The sequence below is a fragment of the Pelophylax lessonae genome (genome assembly GCF_965119305.1).
Source record: "Pelophylax lessonae genome assembly, chromosome: 9".
Taxonomy (NCBI): Eukaryota; Metazoa; Chordata; class Amphibia; order Anura; family Ranidae; genus Pelophylax; species Pelophylax lessonae.
Window position 1 is genome coordinate 12,794,288 of NC_138776.1, and position 23,310 is coordinate 12,817,597.

General features: G+C 45.8%; 1 protein-coding gene across 1 annotated transcript in view; it reads left to right on the plus strand.

The window, feature by feature from the left end:
- The window catches only part of ARHGAP19 (Rho GTPase activating protein 19), a gene marked incomplete at its 3' end in the record, with an annotated part of 92,545 nt that overhangs the window by 2,869 nt on the left and 66,366 nt on the right, over positions 1–23,310 (plus strand). The window lies entirely within an intron of this gene.

Consider the following 23,310-nt stretch of genomic DNA (forward strand, 5'->3'; position numbering starts at 1 on the left):
GGTGAATAGTGTATGCATGGTGAATAGTGTATGCATGGTGAATAGTGTATACATGGTGAATAGTGTATACATGGTGAATAGTGTATACACGGTGAATAGTGTATACACGGTGAATAGTGTATGCACGGTGAATAGTGTATGCACGGTGAATAGTGTATGCACGGTGAATAGAGTCCAAAAGTAAAACTAAAATCCAGATAAAGTGATGAAAAAGTCCCAACTCCATATCCAGCCGTGCTGAGTGCGGGAAATACTGAAGAATAATGCAGTAAAACTGCTGAAGTAAAGAAGTAATTTTCCAACAGAAAATGGTGACAGTTTCCCACACCCTTCTGAATTTGCTTCTTACCAGAAAAAAGGAAGTAAATGTCATATATAGGCAGTAATCAATCCAAGGAGAACCTCTGGTGATAACACCAGGTGGGAGTGAATCGATGTCCCTCACCTGCTGTATAATACGGCCTCTTAGCAGATCCCAGATGTTCTAGGTCGGACTTTGGGCTGTATATTCTTATCTCTCCTGCACTTTGGGTTATATACGGAGAGGGTCTCCTGGTGGATGCACTCAGTTCAGTATCCAATGATTTTCACATATGGGACAAGAACAAAGGGAGGCCAATAGTGCATTACCCCAAAATATATTTATTAAATATGGTAAAACACTTACATATAGGACGATTCTAAGGTGCTTATTTGTCATCGATGTCCACAGTTGCCTGCAGTGCAAGCCGCAGTGAAGTGTGTGACGGCGCGGCTCCTCCTTGCTTTGACGAGTTTCTTCCCTATTGGGCTTCCACAGAGATAGGAGGGGAGCCGCGCCGTCACCACTGCCCTTTTTTATCTGACCGTAACTTCACACTTCCGGTGTCAACACTGATAGAAACAGAAAGTGACGTATCGCACATCGCCATAGCTAAAAAAAACGTATTCCAGCAGAAAATTAGACTGCTAACATAACAAAACCTTTACGGTTTTAAGTCTCTGTTTATCCAATGTTAATCCAATATAAATTCTTTTCAATGGTGAATATTGCTTTTGTATATTGATTCTGACATCGGAAGGGTTACATTTTGTATCCCCCCTAACCCACAGCACTTATTGTGGTGTATAGGTGGGCAGGAAGGTGGTTTACCTTTTTTCCTAAATAAAAAAAAAAAAAAAAAAAAATATATATATATATATATATATATATATATATATATATATATATATATTATATAAGAAGGGGTGGAGTTATGTATTGGATTAGTTTACTTTTTGGGGGCAGGGCAGCAACAAGTCTCTGTACACACTGTATGTGTAACGGACGGACCGTTTCAGCAGACAAGGGGTTAAAATCCGTTTAGGCGATATGCCCCTTTCTGAGAGACAGGCACAGCTACTTGCAGGACACCAAACTCCCGAACTGGATACAAAATAGCACTCCAACCTGGAACCTCACGAATAACTGCTAGCAGATGAACAGGAAAAGCATACATCAGCTTACACTCCTAGCAATCAGTCTCCAACAGCCTACAGTGAATCCCCCCAAGAACGAGACAAGGCTCCGTGTGAGGCTCAAGCAGTGGTCTGACTTAGAACTGTTTATTAAATCCACACAAACACATTATATACACTATCAGGTAATGTGAGTCTCATTGCATTAGCATATGCAGATAGATTTGTAAACAGGCACAAAATAACACTAAACTAATTATCTAGCCACCTGGCCAGAACAATGCAAGGTCATTAGCATGTAAGAATGGAACAGGGATACTTAGCACACCCGACAATAGGTGAATGCAAAGCCACCTCAGGCCAAAAGCAACATTTTCATAACTTCTAAAATATGCATCACATTCAAATAAAACTTACATTTTCAGAATCAGCATACTTCAAATGCAAACATAACCAAAAATCATAGAAATCCCTCCAGGGGTTAAAAAGTTAGACGGAAGTCCTTTTCTGACCGACCGCAGGCACGTTTTCATGCCCAAATACAGTCTTAAAGGGGTAAAAGCCCCTAGGTCCATAGTCATATTGCAGGAGGCAAGCAACCAGGCTTCTCCAACGCCCAGTGGCGAGATTGGTCTCGTCACAGTGTGTTTATGATCAATGCTGCTATCAGAAGCCCCCGCAATACAATCAGAGTGCCCCCTTACACTAGGCTGACATGAAGTGTTCCCTGCGTGCCGCATTTGTATGGATGCAGCAACCTGTTCATCCGAGAGAGCCGCTGTACCTGCGGGGAAAAGACCCTCCGCCCCCCATCACAGCTGCGCGCCCCATCACAGCCACAGCCGGACTGGGCAATGTGTTAGGATCTATACTGGAATGGACTGGGTAATGTGTTAGGATCTATACTGGTATGGACTGGGTAATGTGTTAGGATTTATACTGGTATGGACTGGGTAATATGTTAGGATCTATACTGGTATGGACTGGGTAATGTGTTAGGATCTATACTGATATGGACTTGGTGATGTGTTAGGATCTATACTGGTATGGACTGGGTAATATGTTAGGATCTATACTGGTATGGACTAGGTGATGTGTTAGGATCTATACTGGTATGGACTGGGTAATATGTTAGGATCTATACTGGTATGGACTAGGTGATGTGTTAGGATCTATACTGGTATGGACTGGGTAATGTGTTAGGATCTATACTGTTATGGACTGGGTAATGTGTTAGGATCTATACTGGTATGGACTAGGTAATGTGCTAGGATCTATACTGGTATTGACTGGGTAATGTGTTAGGATCTATACTGGTATGGACTAGGTAATATGCTAGGATCTATACTGGTATGGACTGGGTAATGTGTTAGGATCTATACTGGTATGGACTGGGTAATGTGTTAGGATCTATACTGGTATGGACTGGATAATGTGTTAGGATCTATACTGGTATTGATTGGGTAATGTGTTAGGATCTATACTGGTATTGACTGGGCAATGTGTTAGGATCTATACTGGTATTGACTGGGCAATGTGTTAGGATCTATACTGGTATTGACTGGGTAATGTGTTAGGATCTATACTGGTATGGACTGGGTAATGTTAGGATCTATACTGGTATGGACTGGGTAATGTTAGGATCTATACTGGTATGGACTGGGTAATGTGTTAGGATCTATACTGGTATGGACTGGGTAATGTGTTAGGATCTATACTGGTATGGACTGGGTAATGTGTTAGGATCTATACTGGTATTGACTGGGTAATGTGTTAGGATCTATACTGGTATTGACTGGGTAATGTGTTAGGATCTATACTGGTATGGACTGGGTAATGTGTTAGGATCTATACTGGTATGGACTGGGTAATGTTAGGATCTATACTGGTATGGACTGGGTAATGTGTTAGGATCTATACTGGTATTGACTGGGTAATGTGTTAGGATCTATACTGGTATGGACTGGGTAATGTTAGGATCTATACTGGTCTGAACTGGGTAATTTTTTAGGATCTATACTGGTCTGGACTGGGTAATGTGTTAGGATTTATACTGGTATGGACTGGGTAATTTGTTAGGATTTATACTGGTATGGACTGGGAAATGTGTTAGGATCTATACTGGTATGGACTGGGTAATGTGTTAGGATCTATACTGGTATGGACTGGGTATTGTTAGGATCTATACTGGTCTGAACTGGGTAATGTGTTAGGATTTATACTGGTATGGACTGGGAAATGTGTTAGGATCTATACTGGTATGGACTGGGTAATGTGTTAGGATCTATACTGGTATGGACTGGGAAATGTGTTAGGATCTATACTGGTATGGACTGGGTAATGTGTTAGGAAGGAAAGGATGGCACATTGTTGGATGGAAATGAAAATGATCGACCTACAGAGGGCTGAATTCAAAGGCCCCCCCGAAAATCAAAGTGAAAAAATGATGCAGCAGGCGAGTCCATTTTGCTGAAATTTCATTACAGGACCTCAGAATGGTCCTCAGTAGTTTGTATGGCCCCCACATGTTTGTATGCATGCCTGACACCATGGGACATGCTCCTAATGAGAGGACGGATGGTGTCCTGGGGGATTTCCTCCCAGATCTGGACCAGGGCATCACTGAGCTCCTGAACAGACTGAGGTGCAACCTGGCGGCATCGGATGGACCGAAACATAATGTCCCAGAGCTGTTCTATGTGATTTAGGTCGGGCGAGTGTGGGGGCCATTCAACGGTATCAATTCCTTCATCCTCCAGGAACTGGCTGCATACTCTCTCCACATGAGGCTGGGCATTGTTGTTCACCAGGAGGAACCCAGGACCCACTGCACCAGGGTAGGGCCTGACAATGGGTCCAAGGATTTCATCCCGATACCTAAAGGCAGTCAGGGTGCAATTGTCCAGCCTATAGAGATCTGTGCGTCCCTCCATGGATTTGCCTCCCCAGACCATCACTGACCCACCATGAAACCGGTCATGCTGAATGATGTTACAGGCTAATAACGTTCTCCACGGCTTCTCCAGACCCTTTCATGTCTGTCACATGTGCTCAGGGTGACCCTGCTCTCATCTGTGAAGAGCACAGGGTGCCAGTGGTGGATCTGCCAATTCTGGTGTTCAATGGCAAATGCCAATCAAGCTCCATGGTGCCGGGCAGTGAGCACAGCGCCCACTAGAGGACGTCGGGCCTTCAGGCCACCCTCATGAAGTCTGTTTCTGATTGTTTGGTCAGAGACATTCACACCAGTGGCCTGCTGGAGGTCATTTTGTAGGGCTCTGGCAGCGCTCATCCTGTTCCTCCTTGCACAAAGGAGCAGATACCGGTCCTGCTGATGGGTTGAGGACCTTCTACGGCCCTGTCCAGCTCTCCTAGAGTAACTGCCTGTCTCCTGGAATCTCCTCCATGCTCCTGAGACTGTGCTGGGAGACACAGCAAACCTTCTGGCAATGGGACGTATTGATGTGCCATCCTGGAGGAGTTGGACTGCCTGGGCAACCTCTATAGGGTCCAGGTATGGCCTCATCCTACCAGTAGTGACACTGACCCCAGCCAAATGCAAAACTAGAGAAAAACAGTCAGAAAAGATCAGTAGGGGAAAAAATGTCAGTGGCCTCCACCTCTAAAAACATTCCTGTTTTGGGGGTTGTCTCATTGTTGCCCATCTAGTGCACCTGTTAATTCTATTAACACCAAAGCAGCTGAAACTGATTAACAACCCCCTCTGTTTAATTTACTTGATGCTGTACTCTGATTAAAAAGTGTTCCTTTAATTTTTTTTGAGCAGTGTATATACAGTATCTCACAAAAGTGAGTACACCCCTAAGCGAAAATGTCCAATTTGGGCCCAATCAGCCATTTTCCTTCCCCAGTGTCATGTGACTCATTAGTGTTACAAGGTCTCAGGTGTGAATGGGGAGCAGGTGTGTTAAATTTGGTGTTATCGCTCTCACTCTCTCATACTGGTCACTGGAAGTTCAACATGACACCTCATGGCAAAGAACTCTGAGGATCTGAAAAAAAAAAAAAAATTGTTTCTCTACATAAAGATGGCCTAGGCTATAAGAAGATTGCCAAGACCCTGAAACTGAGCTGCAGCACGGTGGCCAGGACCATACAGCGGTTTAACAGGACAGGTTCCACTCAGAACAGGCCTCGCCATGGTCCACCAAAGAAGTTGAGTGCACGTGCTCAGCGTCATATCCAGAGGTTGTCTTTGGGAAATAGACGTATGAGTGCTGCCGGTATTGCTGCAGAGGTTGAAGGGGTAGGGGGTCAGCCTGTCAGTGCTCAGACCATACGCCGCACACTGCATCAAACTGGACTGCATGGCTGTCATTCCAGAAGGAAGCCTCTTCTAAAGATGATGCATAAGAAAGCCTGCAAATAGTTTGCTGAAGACAAGCAGACTAAGGACATGGATTACTGGAACCATGTCCTGTGGTCTGATGAGACCAAGATAAACTTATTTGGTTCAGATGGTGTCAAGCCTGTGTCACGGCAACCAGGTGAGGAGTACAAAGACAAGTGTGTCTTACCTACAGTCAAGCATGGTGGTGGGAGTGTCATGGTCTGGGGCTGCATGAGTGCTGCCGGCACTGGGGAGCTACAGATCATTGAGGGAACCATGAATGCCAACATGTACTGTGACATACTGAAGCAGAGAATGATCCCCTCCCTTCGGAGACTGGGCCGCAGGGCAGCATTGCAACATAACGACCCCAAACACACCTCCAAGACAACCACTGCCTTGCTATAGAAGCTGAGGGTAAAGGTGATGGACTGGCCAAGCATGTCTCCAGACCTAAACCCTATTGAGCATCTGTGGGGCATCCTCAAATGGAAGGTGGAGGAGCGCAAGGTCTCTAACATCCACCAGCTCTGTGATGTCATCATGGAGGAGTGGAAGAGGACTCCAGTGGCAACCTGTGAAGCTCTGGTGAACTCCATGCCCAAGAGGGTTAAGGCATTGCTGGAAAATAATGGTGGCCACACAAAATATTCACACTTTGGGCCCAATTTGGACATTGTCACTTAGGGGTGTACTCACTTTTGTTGCCAGCGGTTTAGACATTAATGGCTGTGTGTTGAGTTATTTTGAGGGGACAGCAAATTTACACTGTTATACAAGCTGTACACTCACTACTTTACATTGTAGCAAAGTGTCATTTCTTCAGTGTTGTCACATGAAAAGATAGAATAAAATATTTACAAAAATGTGAGGGGTGTACTCACTTTTGTTAGATACTGTGTGTGTGTAATATATATATTGTATTGTATTCAACTTCTTAATTGTTTTGGAAGTGCTTTTGCTTTTTTAAAAAAAAAGGGGGGGGGGGGGCAAGAAAAATTCATCCCTTTTTAAATTCTATGTACAGTGAGGAGAAAAGTATTTGATCCCCTGCTGATTTTGTACGTTTGTCCACTGACAAAGAAATAATCAGTCTATAATTTTATTGGTTGGTTTATTTTACCAGTGAGAGACGGAATAACAAAAATATCCAGAAAAACACATTAAAAAAAAAAAAAGTTATAAATTGATTTGCATTTTAATGAGTAAAATAAGTATTTGACCCCTTCGCAAAACATGACTTAGTAGTTGGTGGAGAAACCCTTGTTGGCAATCGCAGAATTCAGACGTTTCTTGTAGTTGGCCACCAGGTTTGCACACATCTCAGGAGGGATTTTGTCCCTCTCCTCTTTTCAGATCTTCTCCAAGTCATTAATGTTTAGAGGCTGAGGTTTGGTAACTCAAACATTCAGTTCCCTCCACATATTTTCTATGGGATTAGGTCTGGAGACTGGCTAGGCCCCTCCAGGACTTTAATGTGCTTCTTGAGCCACTCCTTTGTTGCCTTGGCCGTGTGTTTTGGGTCATTGTCATGCCAGAATACCCATCTATGACCCATTTTCAATGCCCTGGCTGAGGGAAGGAGGTTCTCACCCAATATTTGATAGTACATGGCCCCATCCATTGTCCCTTTGATGCAGTGCAGTTGTCCTGTTCCCTTAGCAGAAAAACACCCCAAAAGTATAATGTTGCCACCTCCATGTTTGATGGGGGGATGGTGTTCTTGGGTCATAGGCAGCATTCCTCCTCCTCCAAAAATGGTAAGATGAGTTGATGCCAAAGAGCTCGATTTTGGTCTCATCCGACCACAGCACTTTCACCCAATTCTCCTCTGAATCATTTAGATGTTCATTAGCAAACTTCAGACGGGCTGTACATGGGCTTTCTTCAGCAGGATTTCAGTCATAACGGCGTAGTGTGTTACCAATTGTTCTCTTGGTGACTGGTCTCAGCTGCTTTGAGATCATTGACAAGATTCTCCTGTGTAGTTCTGGGCTGATTCTTCACCGTTCTCATCATCATTGAAACTCCACGAGGTGAGATCTGCCATGGAGCCCCAGACCGAGGGAGACTGACAGTTATTTTTGTGTTTCTTCCATTTGTAAATTATCGCACCAACTGTTGTCACCCTCTCACCAAGATGCTTGGCGATGGTCTTGTAGCCAATTCCAGCCTTGTGTAGGTCTACAATCTTCTCCCTGACATCTTTGGACAGCTCTTTGGTCTTGGCCATGGTGGAGAGATTGGAATCTTGATTTCTTCTGTGGACAGGTGTCTTTTATACAGATAACAAGCTGAGATTAGGAGCACTCCCTTTTAAGGGCTGGCCATACTTGGGTCGAATTTCGAAAAGAATATTCTTTCGAAAATCATAAATGATGTGATTCGATGGCGCCACCATTGATTTCGAAATTCGACCCACTAAGCCTTCAATTTCACCTCGTATTGCTACAGAAATGAATTTTCGAGGCTGGGAATCTTTTTCCTTCCTTTTCTTGCAATCATGCGCATTTCTTTTTCAATTATATTTTTGGCACGATTCTCCCATCATTGATTAGAAAATTGTTCGTTTTTCAAAAAATTTCCAGCATGCCGGATAACTCAAAATTGATAACCACACGAAAATCGACCGTTGCTGAGGCCCACTAATGGTGCAAAATTCAAAACAAAAATTCTTAGATAAAATTTTTGAAAGGAAATTCTTTCAAAATTTGACCTATAAAGGGCCAACCTAATGGTGGCTATACATATGTATACATTTTTGGACGAGAATGTGCCTAGAACATTCGTACAAAACTTCTTTGAACATTCGATGAATGGACAAATGTCTTTCCGAAAATTGTCTTTTTTTGCTTTTTAATATTCAAATTTTAGAATGAATGTAATTTCTGAGCGATATTCACATACACTGCCTGAAAATTCGTTGACCAAGAAGTTTTCTTTCCTGCCCCTTGCAATTTTCCCATCACTGCAGAGTCGAAAATTGACCTCGATTTGACCCCCACTAACGATTATAAAATGAATAAAATTTCTTAAAAAGGAAAATTTCCAAACTAAATCTATGGGCAGCATAAGAGAGTTCTCCTAATCTCAACTTGTTACCTGTATAGAAGACACCTTGGAGCCAGAAATTCTTGCTGATTGATAGGGGATCAAATACTTATTTCACTCGTTAAAATGCAAATCAATTTAAAAACTTTTTCGAAATGCGTTTTTCTGGCTATTTTTGTTGTTCGGTCTCTCACTGGTAAAATAAACCGACCAATAAAATTATAGACTGATCCTTTCTTTGTCAGTGGGAAAACGTACAAAATCAGCAGGGGATCAAATACTTTTTTGCACACTGGTCCTTTGCGCTTCCATTGCAGTGTAAGGCACCTCCCTATTGAAATGCATTCAATGCATCCAAAAACGCTCCCGTGTTGTGGTTCTTGGCGCATGACCTATGAAAATTGCAGCAAAAACGCACTGCATTTTTCGGTGGCCGCGATTGGCATTTTTTTTTCTTTTTTTTCCCCTATTGGCAAAAGGCTGATAATTTTTGGCGGTTGATATATCGGTGCATCCTTAACCACTTGCCGCCTGCCCACCATCAAATGACAGCAGAGCGGTGCGGCTCTCGTTCTGGGAGGATGTCCATATGATGGTGCCCCAGAACGCCCTCTCTCCTGCGCCCGCAACGTTCGCGGGCATGCCGTGTTCCTAGGACGTGACTCTTTACTCATGTGATTGGCTGTGTCCAATCACAGCTGGTCACATAGTAAATAGGAAGAGCCGTTGATTGGCTTTCCTCAGCTCATGCCTGATAGGCGCGAGTAGAGGAGAGCCAATCTGTGGCTCTCCTGACGGTTGGGGGTGTCTGTGCTGGTAATCAGAGCATTGATTACCAGTGCAGATCCTTGAGAGATGCCACTAGAGCCACCAGGGATGCCAATCAATGCTCAGGGAGCCTGCCAGTGTCCTCCACATCAGTGCCGCCTATCAGTGCCCACCAATGCTGCATATCAGTGCCGCCTATCAGTGCCCACCAATGCTGCATATCAGTGCTGCCTATCAGTGCCCACCAATGCTGCCTATCAGTGCCCACCAATGCTGCATATTAGTGCCCATCAGTGCTGCATATCAGTGCCGCATATTATTCCCTTCTCATCAGTGCCCATCAGTGCTGCATATTAGTGCCTCCTCATCAGTGCCCATCAGTGCTGCATATTAGTGCCTCCTCATCAGTGCCTGTCAGTGTGGCCTCATCCGTGCAGGAAAAAACGTATTTATTTACAAAATTTTATAAGCTAAACAAATTTTTTTTTTTTTTTTTTAAACTTTTCGATTTTTTTTTAATTTTTTGAATTTGTTTATCAAAAAAGAAAAAACCTTGCGGTGATCAAATACCACCACAAGAAAGTTCTATTTGTGGGGGAAAAAAATGACATAAATTAGGTACAGTGTTGCATGACCGCGCAATTTGTCATTCAAATTGCAACAGCGCTAAAAGCTGAAAATTTGGCCTGGGCAGGAAGGGGGTGAAAGTGCCCGGTATGGAAGTGGTTAAATACCACCAAAATCAAGCTCTATTTGTGTGAAAGAAATTATATAAATTTAATTTGGGTACAGTGCAGCATGACCGTGCAATTGTCGTTCAAAGTGTGATAGCGCTGGAAATAGGCCTGGGCAGGAAGGGGGTGGAAGTGGCCTGTATTGAAGTGGTTAATCTGCACTTTTTTTTTTTTTTTTGGATGGGGGGGTGCAATGATAACTTTTTATAGTGTGAGTGTTTAGTTTTTTTTTTGTTTTTTGTGTTGATTTGCGCAGTATTATTATTCCTGCGTCGTGTACCCTGACCTGTCATGACATTGATTGGTGGAACCCTTGTATGAGGAAGTTCTTCATAATCCTCCATCTGTATCCTCCAGCAATGATTATCTAGAGGACAATGCCTACGGAATAAACAAAGTGAAAGCCGCGCCTAATGTGTTTTTTCTGCACGCCGTGCGGAATCCGAAGAATATTTTATTACAGAGTTCAGTGACTGGAGCTGTCAGACTTTCTGGCAGATATTTGAAGTGCCAATTACATAACGGAGAACAATGGCAGATTCTCAATCTTCACTTCTACACTGAACAAAATTATAAAACGCAACACTTTAGTTTTTGCCCCCATTTTTCATGAGCTGAACTCAAAGATCTAAGACTTTTTCTATGTACACAAAAGGCCGATTTCTCTCCAATATTGTTCACAAATCTAAATCTGTGTTAGTGAGCGCTTCTCCTTTGCCGAGATAATCCATCCACCTCACAGGTGTGGCATATCAAGATGCTGATTGGACAGCATGATTATTGCACAGGTGTGCCTTAGGTTGGCTACAATAAAAGGCCACTTTAAAATTTGCAGTTTTACTGTATTGGGGGTCCGAAAACCAGTCAGTATCTGGTGTGACCCCCATTTGCCTCGCACAGTGCAACACATCTCCTTGGCATAGAGTTGATCAGGTTGGTGATTGGTTCCTGTGGAATGTTGGTCCACTCCTCTTCAATGGCTGTGCAAGGTTGCTGGATATTGGCAGGACCTGGAACACGCTGCCATATACGCCGATCCAGAGCATCCCAAACATTCTCAATGGGTGACATGTCCGGGGGGTATGCTGGCCATGCGAGAATTGGGATGTTTTCAGCTTCCAGTAATTGTGTACAGATCCTTGCACCATGGGGCCGCGCATTATCACGCTGCAACATGAGGTGATGGTCGTGGATGAATGGCGCAACAATGGGCCTTAGGATCTCGTCACAAAATCAGGGGCTGTAGGGACTTTTTTTCACTTGGACTGATGAAGGGTAGACAACACAAGCCAGGGGGGCACATTGTGTCTGTAAGGGCTTGTCTATACATGACCCAATGAGGGGCTGTAGGCAGTGGTGTATTTTGGTTTTGTGCTGCCCTAGGCAAGACTAAAATTGGGCGCCCCCTCCTATGTAAATTTGCCCCACTCCTTCCTTTTTAAGGGATGTGACTCCCTCCAAAATTTAAGGACTACAGGTCCCAGCATGAACCCCTGAGATCTCACGAGAGAGGGGAGGTATGAGAGAGAGGGGGGGGGGGTGTGAGAGAGAGAGGGGGGGGGTGTGAGAGAGAGAGAGGGGGGGTGTGAGAGAGAGAGAGGGGGGGATGAGAGAGAGGGAAGAGGGGGGGATGAGAGAGAGGGAAGAGGGGGGGATGAGAGAGAGGGAAGAGGGGGGTGAGAAAGAGAGGAGGGGGTGCGAGAGGCAGCTCTAGCAACCACTGGCCAAAAAGATTCTCAGGTGGAGGGGGGGGGACTTTTTTTGCTGTCCCCCTGCAAGTGCTGCCCTAGGCCTGGGCCTTGTTGGCCTAGGCCAAAATACAGCACTTGCTGTAGGGTCTTGTCTTCCCTTGGCCTAGTAGATGACTGACAACGCAAGTTGAAGGGGAGGGGCTGTAGGGGTCTGCCTTCAATTGGTACCGCATAGGGACAACAATGCAAGCTGAAAGGGCTGGTCTTGACTTCAACCAATGGAGGGCTGACCACACAAGCCGAGGGGGAGGGGCTGTAGGGACTTGTCTTGGCCCAATAGAGGGTTGACAATGCAAGTCAGAAGGGAGGGACTTGTCTTCACTTGGCCCAATGTAGTGTTGACAACACAAGCTAATAGGGAGGGGCTGTAGGGTCCTATCTTCACTTGGCCCAATGGAGGGTTAACAATGCAAGTCAGAAGGGAGCGGCTGTTTGGACTTGTCTTCACTTGGCCCAATGTAGTGTTGATAACACAAGCCAATAGGGAGGGGCTGTAGGGTCCTGTCTTCACTTGGCCCAATGGAGGGTTAACAATGTAAGTCGGAAGGGAGGGGCTGTTTGGACTTGTCTTCACTTGGACCAATGAAAGGGATGACAATGCAGGTCAGAGGGGAGGGACTGTAGGGGCCTGTCTTCACTTGACACAGCTTAGGGCCAGCAGTGCAAGCTGTAGGGACTGGTCTTTACTTGTCATAGCACTGGGCCAACAGCTCAAGCTGGAGGGATGTTTTTACTTAGTCTAATGCAGGGCCAACAGTGCAAGCTGGAGGGGCTGTGGGCACTTGTCTCCCTTTGGCCCAATGGATGGCTGAACGCGCAAGTCTGAGGGGAGGTGCTTTAGGGACTTGTCTTCACTTGGCCCAATGCAAGACCGACAAGGCAAGCTACAGACGAGGGGTTTTAAGGATTTGTCTTCACGTGGCCCAATGGAGGGTTGACCATGCAAGTCAGAGAGGAGGGGTTGTGGGGACTTGTCTTCACTTGGCGAAACGGAGGGCTGACAATGCAGGTCAGGGAAGAGGAAATGTCTTCATTTGACACAGCGTAGGGCCAACAGTACAAGCTGGAGGGGCTGTAGGTACTGGTCTTTGCTTGGCATTGCACAGGGCCAACAGCTCAAGCTGGAGGGACCGTAGGGGCTTGTCCTCGGCATAGCACAGGGCCGACAACGCAAGCTGGAGGGCATGTCTTTACTTGGATCAATGTGGAGCCGACAACGAATGCTGGCATGTCTTCACTTAGTGTAGTGCAGGGCCAACAATGCAAGCTGGAGGGGATGGCTTCTTGGCACAATGTGCGGCCAACAGCGCAAGCTGGAGGGGAGGGGCTGTTGGGGCTTTTCTTTACTTGGCACAGCACAGGGCTGACAAAACAAGCCAGAGGGAAGGGGCTGTAGGGGCATGTCTACACTTGGCATAGTGCAAGACCAAAGACCTAATCAGTGTAATGTGTTATTAGTGTAGTACAGGCAAATTTATTTGACTCACGGTAAGTGTAAGTTTGGAATCTGGGTCAGGGTTATTGCAGGTCAGGCTGGATGATTCAGGGGCAGGTCTTTGGTGTCTCACTTTGGTTCTGAAAGAGAAACCTCTAGAAGATAGTGGGTGGAGGCCAGAAGGGTTAATCTGCATACTGGCAGATCCCCAGGCTGGGTGGCTAGGCCAGCCCTTAAATATGGGTGTCATACTAGCAGGCGAGTTGGGTGGAAGATGGAGTGCTGAGGAGGCTGTCAGTGGCCTAGGAGGGGTTTCTTAGGTCTAGGGAAGACCCCAGCTCCAGTACGTTCTACCTGTCTGATGACTCACTTAGTCGTTCGACTTCTTTATCCTCTAGAAATTATTATTATTATAGGATTTATATAGCGCCAACCGTTTACGCAGCGCTTTACAACTTGAGGGTAGACAGTACAAATACACTTTAATACAGTAGGAATCAGAAGGCCCTGCTCATTAGAGCTTACAATCTAAGAGGGAGGGTCAAGAGATACAAGAGGTAATAACTGTTGGGGATAGACTGATGGAGAAAATAAAATATGTTGTTTTATACTGGTATAAGGGTGGGGTGGAAATTGGTTAATTAATCATGAGTGGATATAAGGATGCCTAACAGAGTGGATCTTTTCACTTCTTCTAAAGTCAGACTAGTAAGGGGCAAGAATGACTATAAAGATAAGGCCTTCTCGTAAAGGGTGGATGTCTTTTAGCAGCTCACACATACCTGTGGAGGGCCCGAGAAGAGATGTTCAGATGAAGCAGAGCTTGAAGTGCATATCAATTGTAGAAAGAATCACTTAGAGCAGGGGTGGGGAACCTCCGGCCCGCGGGCCGCATGCGGCCCGCACGATCCTTCTGTCCAGCCCGCACAATCGTTGCGATCCGCCCCCCCACCTGTGCCGCCGTGTCAGAAGGAGCCAATGGCTCCGTTCCGACACTGTGAATCTCCGAAAAGGGTGGACCCGAAGGCGCAGAGCAGTGCGCCTCGAGCCCGCCCATTTGTGTGACAATAGCGAATGAAAATTCGCTACTGTCTCACGGATCCTCCTCCTCCTTGGCCAATGTCATTGGCCGAGGAGGAGGCGGGAGGACTCGAAGAGACGCGGGGACTGAAGAGAGGAACCTGCCGCTACAACAGGTAAGTCAAGTGCACTGGGGCTTGGCACGCTGTTCACTCTGCATTGTGGTCATTGAAATTGGTCAATCACTCCGCATTGAAATTGGGCACGCTGTGGTCAATCACTCCGCATTGAAAGGGGGCACGCTGTGGGCACTCTGCATTGAAGGGGGGCACGCTGTGGGCACTCTGCATTGAAAGGGGGCACGCTGTGGGCACTCTGCATTGAAAGGGGGCACGCTGTGGGCACTCTGCATTGAAAGGGGGCACGCTGTGGGCACTCTGCATTGAAAGGGGGCACGTTGTGGTCAGTCTGCATTGAAAGTGGGCACACTATACCTTGATTACTGAAGGCCCCTTTCACACTTTTGTGACCTCAAAGTCACGCAATTTTTTTACAGCGTTTTTTGCCGCAAAGCAATGCCTATTACATTTATGCATACATTTTGTACGGCCCCTGAATGATGTTACAAAAATCCAAATGGCCCTTGGTAGAAAAAAGGTTCCCCACCCCTGACTTAGAGAAAGAAGCCTTAAAGCGGTAGTATCCCGCTTTTTTACTCTTTTACCTACAGGTAAGCCTATAATAAGGCTTACCTGTAGGTACAAATAATATCTCCTAAACCGGCATGGTTTAGGAGATATTTACAGTGCATGCAGCCGCTCGCGCGAGTGGCGCATGCGCTCTGAAGGTCCGGAGGGACCTTCAATCTATTTGCCGGGAGCTTGCCGGAAAATCACTCCCGCGCGCATGCGCGGGAGTGACGTCATCGCGGCTCCGGCCAATCATCGCGCCGGAGCCGTCTCTTCCAGCCAATCACCGCGCCGGAGCCGCCGAACCCGGAAGAGACGGCGAGGGATCATGGCAGCGCCCGCAGCGATGTCCGGGGGTCCGTGTCGGGGCTTTGTTCTAAGGTAAGTAATACATAATGAGCTAGTATGCGATGCATACTAGCTCATTATGCCTTTGTCTTGCAGGTTGTTTTTTTTTTTTTTTTTTTTTTGAATTTTGGGTTTACAACCGATTTAAGGAAAGATGCCCTGCAATGTGCTCCACCAGCAACGTGCTGACCCCTTAACCACTTAAGCCCCGGAAGATTTTACCCCCTTCCTGACCAGGGCCTATTTTGCGATTCAGCACTGCGTGACTTTAACGTACAATTGCGCGGTCATGCGACGCTGTACCCAAATGAATTTGACGTCCTTTTTTTCCCACAAACAGAGCTTTCTTTTGGTGGTATTTAATCACCTGTGCGATTTTTATTTTTTGCGCTATAAACAAAAAAAGAGCATCAATTTTGCAAAAACAACAATATTTTTCACATTTTTTTACATGAAATTCCCCCCCCCAAAAGAGTAAAAATCTAAATTTTTTTTAACATTTTGGGCAAATTTTTTTTTTTTTTAACCATATGTTTGGTAAAAAAAAAATCGCAAAAAGCATATTTTGATTGTTTTACGCAAAAGTTATCGCGTTTACTAACAAAGGGAAAGATTTTTGTCTTTTTTTTTTTTTTTTTTTTTTGCGGGACTGTGACATTGCGGCGGACAGATCGGACCCTTGACTGACATTTTTGACACTTTTGGGGTTACCAGTGACATTACTGCAGTAATCAGTGCTATACATATGCACTGTTACTGTAAAATTTCACTGGCAGTGGAGGGGTTAATTTTTTTTTAGAGGGAGGGGCTGTGTGTGTCCCTAGGGGCGTGATTCTTACTGTGATTGGCTGTGGCTAGAGGTGTAGGAACAGTGATCAACGGTCCTACATAGTAGAACTGTATGATCACCATTCATACACAGGGGAGAATGACAGGCGGCTTTGTTTACATCAGCCGCCTGCCTTTCTCCCTCTCCACCGACGATCGCCGAGTCACACGCGCGGGGGGGGTCTGTGACCACTCGGGAGCGGGAGCGCGCGCTTGCTCCCTAGACCCTCACAGGCTAGCGACGTAAATAGTCGTGCGGCAGTTGGCAAGTGGTTAAGGGTGCACACAAATTTATACTGGTATAAGGGTGGGGTGGAAATTGGTTAATTGATGAGTGGATATAAGGATGCCTAACAGAGTGGATCTTTTACTTCTTCTAAAGTTAGACTAGTAAGGGGCAAGAATTACTTTAAAGATAAGGCCTACTCGTAAAGCATTATTAGACACTTCAGAACCATAAAAACATCATGGTAATGCACACAGGGCAACAGATGAAAAAAGGCCACATGCCAAAAAGCACAGATACACAGAGAGAGTAAACGGGTTACAGTTGCAGTTAAGGGTGAAGGTCTTTTAGCAGCTTACACATACCTGTGGAGGGACAGAGAAGAGACCTTCAGATGAAGCACAGCTTGAAGTGCAAATCACTTGTAGAAGGAATCACTTAGAGAAAGAAGCCTTAAGGAAAGATGCCCTGCAACGTGCTCCCCCCAGCAACGTGCTCCCCCCAGCAACGTGCTCCCCCCAGCAACGTGCTCCCCCCAGCAACGTGCTCCCCCCAGCAACGTGCTCCCCCCAGCAACGTGCTCCCCCCAGCAACGTGCTCCTCCAGCAACGTGCTGACCCCTTAAGGTTGCACTAAATGTATACTGGTATAAGGGTGGGAGGGTGGAAATTGGTTAATTAATCATGAGTGGATATAAGGATGCCTAACAAAGTGGATCTTTTCACTTCTTCTAAAGTCAGACTAGTAAGGGGCAAGAATGACTATAAAGAAAGATAAGGCCTTCTCGTAAAGGGTGGATGTCTTTTAGCAGCTCACACATACATGTTGAGGGACAGAGAAGAGACGTTCAGATGAAGCAGAGCTTGAAGAAAGAAATCCACTTTTAGAAAGAATCACTTAGAGAAAGAAGCCTTAAGGAAAGATGCCCTGCAACGTTCTCCACCAGCAACGTGCTCCACCAGCAACGTTCTCCACCAGCAACGTTCTCCACCAGCAACGTTCTCCACCAGCAACGTTCTCCACCAGCAACGTTCTCCACCAGCAACGTTCTCCACCAGCAACGTTCTCCACCAGCAGCGTGCTCCCCCAGCAACGTGCTCCACCAGCAACGTGCTCCACCAGCAACGTGCTGACCCCTTAAGGTTGCACTAAATGTATACTGGTATAAGGGTGGGAGGGTGGAAATTGGTTAATTAATCATGAGTGGATATAAGGATGCCTAACAAAGTGGATCTTTTCACTTCTTCTAAAGTCAGACTAGTAAGGGGCAAGAATGACTATAAAGAAAGATAAGGCCTTCTCGTAAAGGGTGGAGGTCTTTTAGCAGCTTACACATACATGTTGAGGGACAGAGAAGAGATGTTCAGATGAAGCAGAGCTTGAAGTGCATATCACTTGTAGAAAGAATCACTTAGAGAAAGAAGCCTTAAGGAAAGATGCCCTGCAATGTGCTCCACCAGCAGCGTTCTCCACCAGCAACGTTCTCCACCAGCAACGTTCTCCACCAGCAACGTTCTCCACCAGCAACGTTCTCCACCAGCAACGTTCTCCACCAGCAACGTTCTCCACCAGCAACGTTCTCCACCAGCAACGTTCTCCACCAGCAACGTTCTCCACCAGCAACGTTCTCCACCAGCAGCGTGCTCCCCCAGCAACGTGCTCCACCAGCAACGTGCTCCACCAGCAACGTGCTGACCCCTTAAGGTTGCACTAAATGTATACTGGTATAAGGGTGGGAGGGTGGAAATTGGTTAATTAATCATGAGTGGATATAAGGATGCCTAACAAAGTGGATCTTTTCACTTCTTCTAAAGTCAGACTAGTAAGGGGCAAGAATGACTATAAAGAAAGATAAGGCCTTCTCGTAAAGGGTGGAGGTCTTTTAGCAGCTTACACATACATGTTGAGGGACAGAGAAGAGATGTTCAGATGAAGCAGAGCTTGAAGTGCAAATCACTTGGAGAAAGAATCACTTAGAGAAAGAAGCCTAAGGCTCCTTTCACACTAGGAGTTCTTCAAACGGACTCCGCTTTTCTCAGCGGGGGAACGATCCGCCGATCCCCCGCTGAGCAGGAGAATGACAGTGCGGAGACACAGCTGTCACAGCCCCATAGATCTCTATGGGGGAATCGGATGGGACCGGTCCGTTCTCATCCGATCCGCTGGACGGTTGGGAAATAGGGTTTCCATCCGTCCAGATTTGACGGATCGGATGTCAGCGGACATGTCTCCGCTGACATCCGATGCCCCATAGGGATACATGGGGGAACCGTTCAGATTCGCCAAAAAAACGGACAGGTGGATCTGAACGGTCCGCCTGTGTGAAAGGGGCCTTAAGCAAAGATGCCCAGCAACGTGCTCCCCCAGCAATGATTATCTAGAGGACAATGCCTGCAGAATAAACAAAGTGAAAGCTGCGCCTAATGTGTTTTTTCTGCACGCCATCAGAAGAATATTTATTAGAGTTCAGTGACTGGGGCTGTCAGGCCGACTATAAACCTTCTGGCAGGTGTTTGATGTGCCAATTATATACTGGGCAACAATGTCTGGGGAGGAACAAATGTAAATCTTGACATCTACTTGACTTTTTATAGTGGATCACTAGGCAAGATAAACGCAGGAAATGTTCAGGTCCTTTTTGGAACACAACAAATTATATACATTACAATGACACCGTTGCGACGCTGCGCTTGTTCTGTGTTCTCACCTATGAACAACTTTTTTTTTTTTTTTGCAAACTTTGTAACCCCTTTTGCTGACAGAGCCCACTTTGCATTTTTGCAGACACCCTGGAGAATAAAATGGCAGGAGCTCCAATTTTTATTTTTTACATTTATCTACCACAAAATTGCAGGTAAAAAATGACGCTAAAGTTCATTTTAGTGCACCCAAATGCAATATAGTAGTTTGGTAAAATATCAAAGATGGGGTTCTGCCCAATAAATACCCAACATGTCAAGCCTTAAAATTGGGTGCGCCAGTGAGATGGCAACAAACTTCAGTACACAAAATTTTCTATAGGTGATGCTTTAAAGCATGGGGGTCCAACCTTTTGGCTTCTCTGGGCCACATTGAGTGTAGAGAAATTTTCTCGACCTGCATATAAAATATATACTATAGTTAAGTATATAAGTAATAAAACGCCGCCGCGCCCCCCGTGCTGCCGCGCCCCCCCCAGCACTAATTTAACACAACTAGTGAATGATCCCCCTCAAAGGCAGCCTCTGTGGCTGTACCCCCAACTCGACTTCCTTCCTCCCCAGCCACAGAAGGCAGGGGGGCGGTGTTCCCTGTTGTCCCCTCCCGCTGCTTGTAAAAGTAATTCAGCGGCTAGTTATTTAGGATGTGTGCCTGCAGACGGAGTTGCTTCTACAGGCTCAAAGACAGAAACGCAAAGCTCCTATATAAGCAGCATTTGTTTTATGCTCCCCCCCCCCCCGTTTTAATTTTTTTTTTTTTGATGTACTTGAGACCTGAGGTAGAATCCCTGGGAAATGATGCTCGGTGGACATTTTGGACATACAATGTCCCTATTGTGGTCGGTAAGACATGGTGAGCTCTTGCTTGGCTTCCTGTGGACATGGGTCAGGTTGACTTTGAAATTCCCAGGAAATGGCGCTTGGTGGATTTTTGGATATACTGTACAATATTCTATTGTGGTCGGTAAGACGAGGAGACCTCCTACTTGGCCTCCCGTGGACATGGGACTAGTGGACTTTAAGTCCCAGAAAATGATGCTCGGTGGAGATTTTGGGCTTACAATGTCCTATTGTGGTCGGTAAGACATGAAAGACTGAAGGGGCACCAGACTAAGTGCAGTGGTTTTAAAAAGTATGAATTTATTACACACAATACAAATTGGCAACTCACATTTGGGTGGATGGAAACAAGCATATGGATGGATAAAACGGCTGGATTTAAGGGTACATGCCAGGGATACCCTTGATTCCACCCGTGTTATCCACCCATCCATATGCTTATTTCCATCCACCGAAATGTGAGTTGCCAATTTGTATTGTGTGTAATAAATCCATACTTTTTCATCGCTGCATGTGGTCTGGCGCCCCTTCTTTTTCCACTGGTTTTTGCAGAGTCTGCTTCACTCTAAGGGTGCTGCCGCGGGTGTTCAATGTTCATCACCTATATGTCAATTGCTTGACATAATTCACATGGACCTTCTTGAACTGTAAAGAACTTTATGGACATTTTTTAGTGGGTTTTAGCCCAGTAGTCCTCCAGTGCCCCAGGTTATTTTGTTTTTTACTGGTCGGTAAGACATGGTGACCTTCTACTTGGCCTCCCGTGGAGATGGGATTGGTTGACTTTAATCCCCGGGAAATTATGCTCAGTGGAGATTTTGAACATACAATATCCTATTGTGGTCGGTAAGACATGGTGGCCTCCCATGGACATGGGATTGGTTGACTTTAATCCCCGGGAAATGATGCTCAGTGGAGATTTTGAACATACAATGTCCTATTGTGGTCGGTAAGACATGGTGACCTCCTACTTGGCCTTCCATGGACATGGGATTGGTTGACTTTAATCCCCGGGAAATGATGCTCAGTGGAGATTTTGAACATACAATCTCCTGTTGTGGTCGGTAAGACATGGTGGCCTCCCATGGACATGGGATTGGTTGACTTTAGTCCCCGGGAAATTATGCTCAGTGGAGATTTTGAACATACAATGTCCTATTGTGGTCAGTAAGACATGGTGATATCCTACTTGGCCTCCCATGGACATGGGATTGGTTGACTTTAATCCCCGGGAAGTGATGCTCAGTGGAGATTTTGAACATATAATGTCCTATTGTGGTCGGTAAGACATGGTGGCCTCCCATAGACATGGGATTGGTTGAATTTATTCCCCGGGAATTGATGCTTAGTGGAGATTTTGAACATACAATGTACTATTGTGGTCGGTAAGACATGGTGACCTCCTACTTGGCCTCCCATGGACATGGGATTGGTTGACTTTAATCCCCGGGAAATTATTCTCAGTAGAGATTTTGAACATACAATATCCTATTGTGGTCGGTAAGACATGGTGACCTCTTTAACTTGGCTTCCTGTGGACATGAGAAAAGTTGACTTTAAGTCCCAGGGTTTCTGAACATACAATGTCCTATTGTGGTGGGTGATATGCCAGGAATGTGCATGGGTTGTATATTTTCTCCATGCCTTGTACACGGCTCTGTCCTCAGCGGGCTCCTTCCATATAAATGCCGAAGATTTCTGCTCTCCTGTAAGACTTTTCTCTTTCTTGTCTTGTCTTCAGACTTGTCGCCCCAATGATCCCTAATCTACCCCTTAACCGTAATTTATTCCTCTATAGATGAGTGTCTGCGGTTTTGAGATTATTTGTTTTTACTTTGATGGAAGACGTTACGTTGTTGCATTTTGGGATAATATGTTGAATTTGGAAAAGCTCACGTTGTTGATTTAGATTTGTTTCCGCTAACCGTAAGACCACATCAAAGCTGCCTGCGTTTTCCCCTTTGTGCGCCCCAATGTACTCAACCTTTCTCTTTTAGTAGAGCGTTATGAAGTGTGTTTCCCGTGTGTGCGCTCCGTTCTGTAGTTTGCTTCTATTTAGTGAAGCAATTTCATAGTCTTGTCAATGATGTCCTTTGTTGTGTTTTTATTCCGCGGCTGGAAATGGCTCTGGAAACGTCGCAGAAAGGGCTCTGTGTGCCGCTAAAGCTTTTAAGACTAACCTCTGGCACAATGCACGCTGGATATGGAGTCAGAGAGATTTGGGTTCAAAACTATTAACATATTTTATTTATTTTTACATTGTAACACTGTTTTCACATAATGCGCCTCTATTTTCTGTGCCGTTGTCTCAAAATATCCTTATTTTACTACAATGTATACCACTTTTTTTGTGTTTGTAGACCACACAGCAATGTAAAATCTAATCCGATCAGCCAAAACATACTGATGGGTAAAGTGAATAACATTGATTATCTCGTTACAATAGGTGGGGTATAGTTGGCAGCAAGTGAACATGTTTTCTTTTAAAGTTAATGCGTTGAAAGCAGAAAACATGGGCCAAATTGTAATGTTTAGAGGACTGGGTCAGAGCACCTCAAAAACTGCAGCTCTTGAGGGATGTTCCCGATCTGCAGTGGTCCAAGGAAGGAAACCTGGGACAGCGTCATGGGCGGCTAAGGTTCATTGATGGAGGTGGGGAGGGAAGGCACATTGATGGAGGTGGTGAAGGGGAGGCTTGGAGGTGGTGGAGGGGAGGCTCAGTGGTGGAGGGTAGGGGAGGCGAGGCTCAGTAGGGGAGGCGAGGCTCAGTGGTGGAGGGGAGGAGAGGCTCAGTGGTGGAGGGGAGGCGAGGCTCAGTGGTGGAGGGGAGGCGAGGCTCAGTGGTGGAGGCGAGGCTCAATGGTGAAGGGGAGGGGAGGCTCAATGGTGAAGGGGTGGGGAGGCTCAATGGTGAAGGGGAGGGGAGGCTGGGTTTTGTAGTCTGATCCAAAATAAGAGCTACTGGTGCTCAAATTGCTGATAAAGTGAATGCTGAGTCTGATAGGTACAGAGCATTGCAGTTGTGAATGGGGCTGCGTAGTCGCAGACCGGCCAGGGTGCCCATGATGACCCGTGTCACAGCCAAATGTGCCTACAATTTGGCACATTAACAGAACTGAACCATGGAGCAATT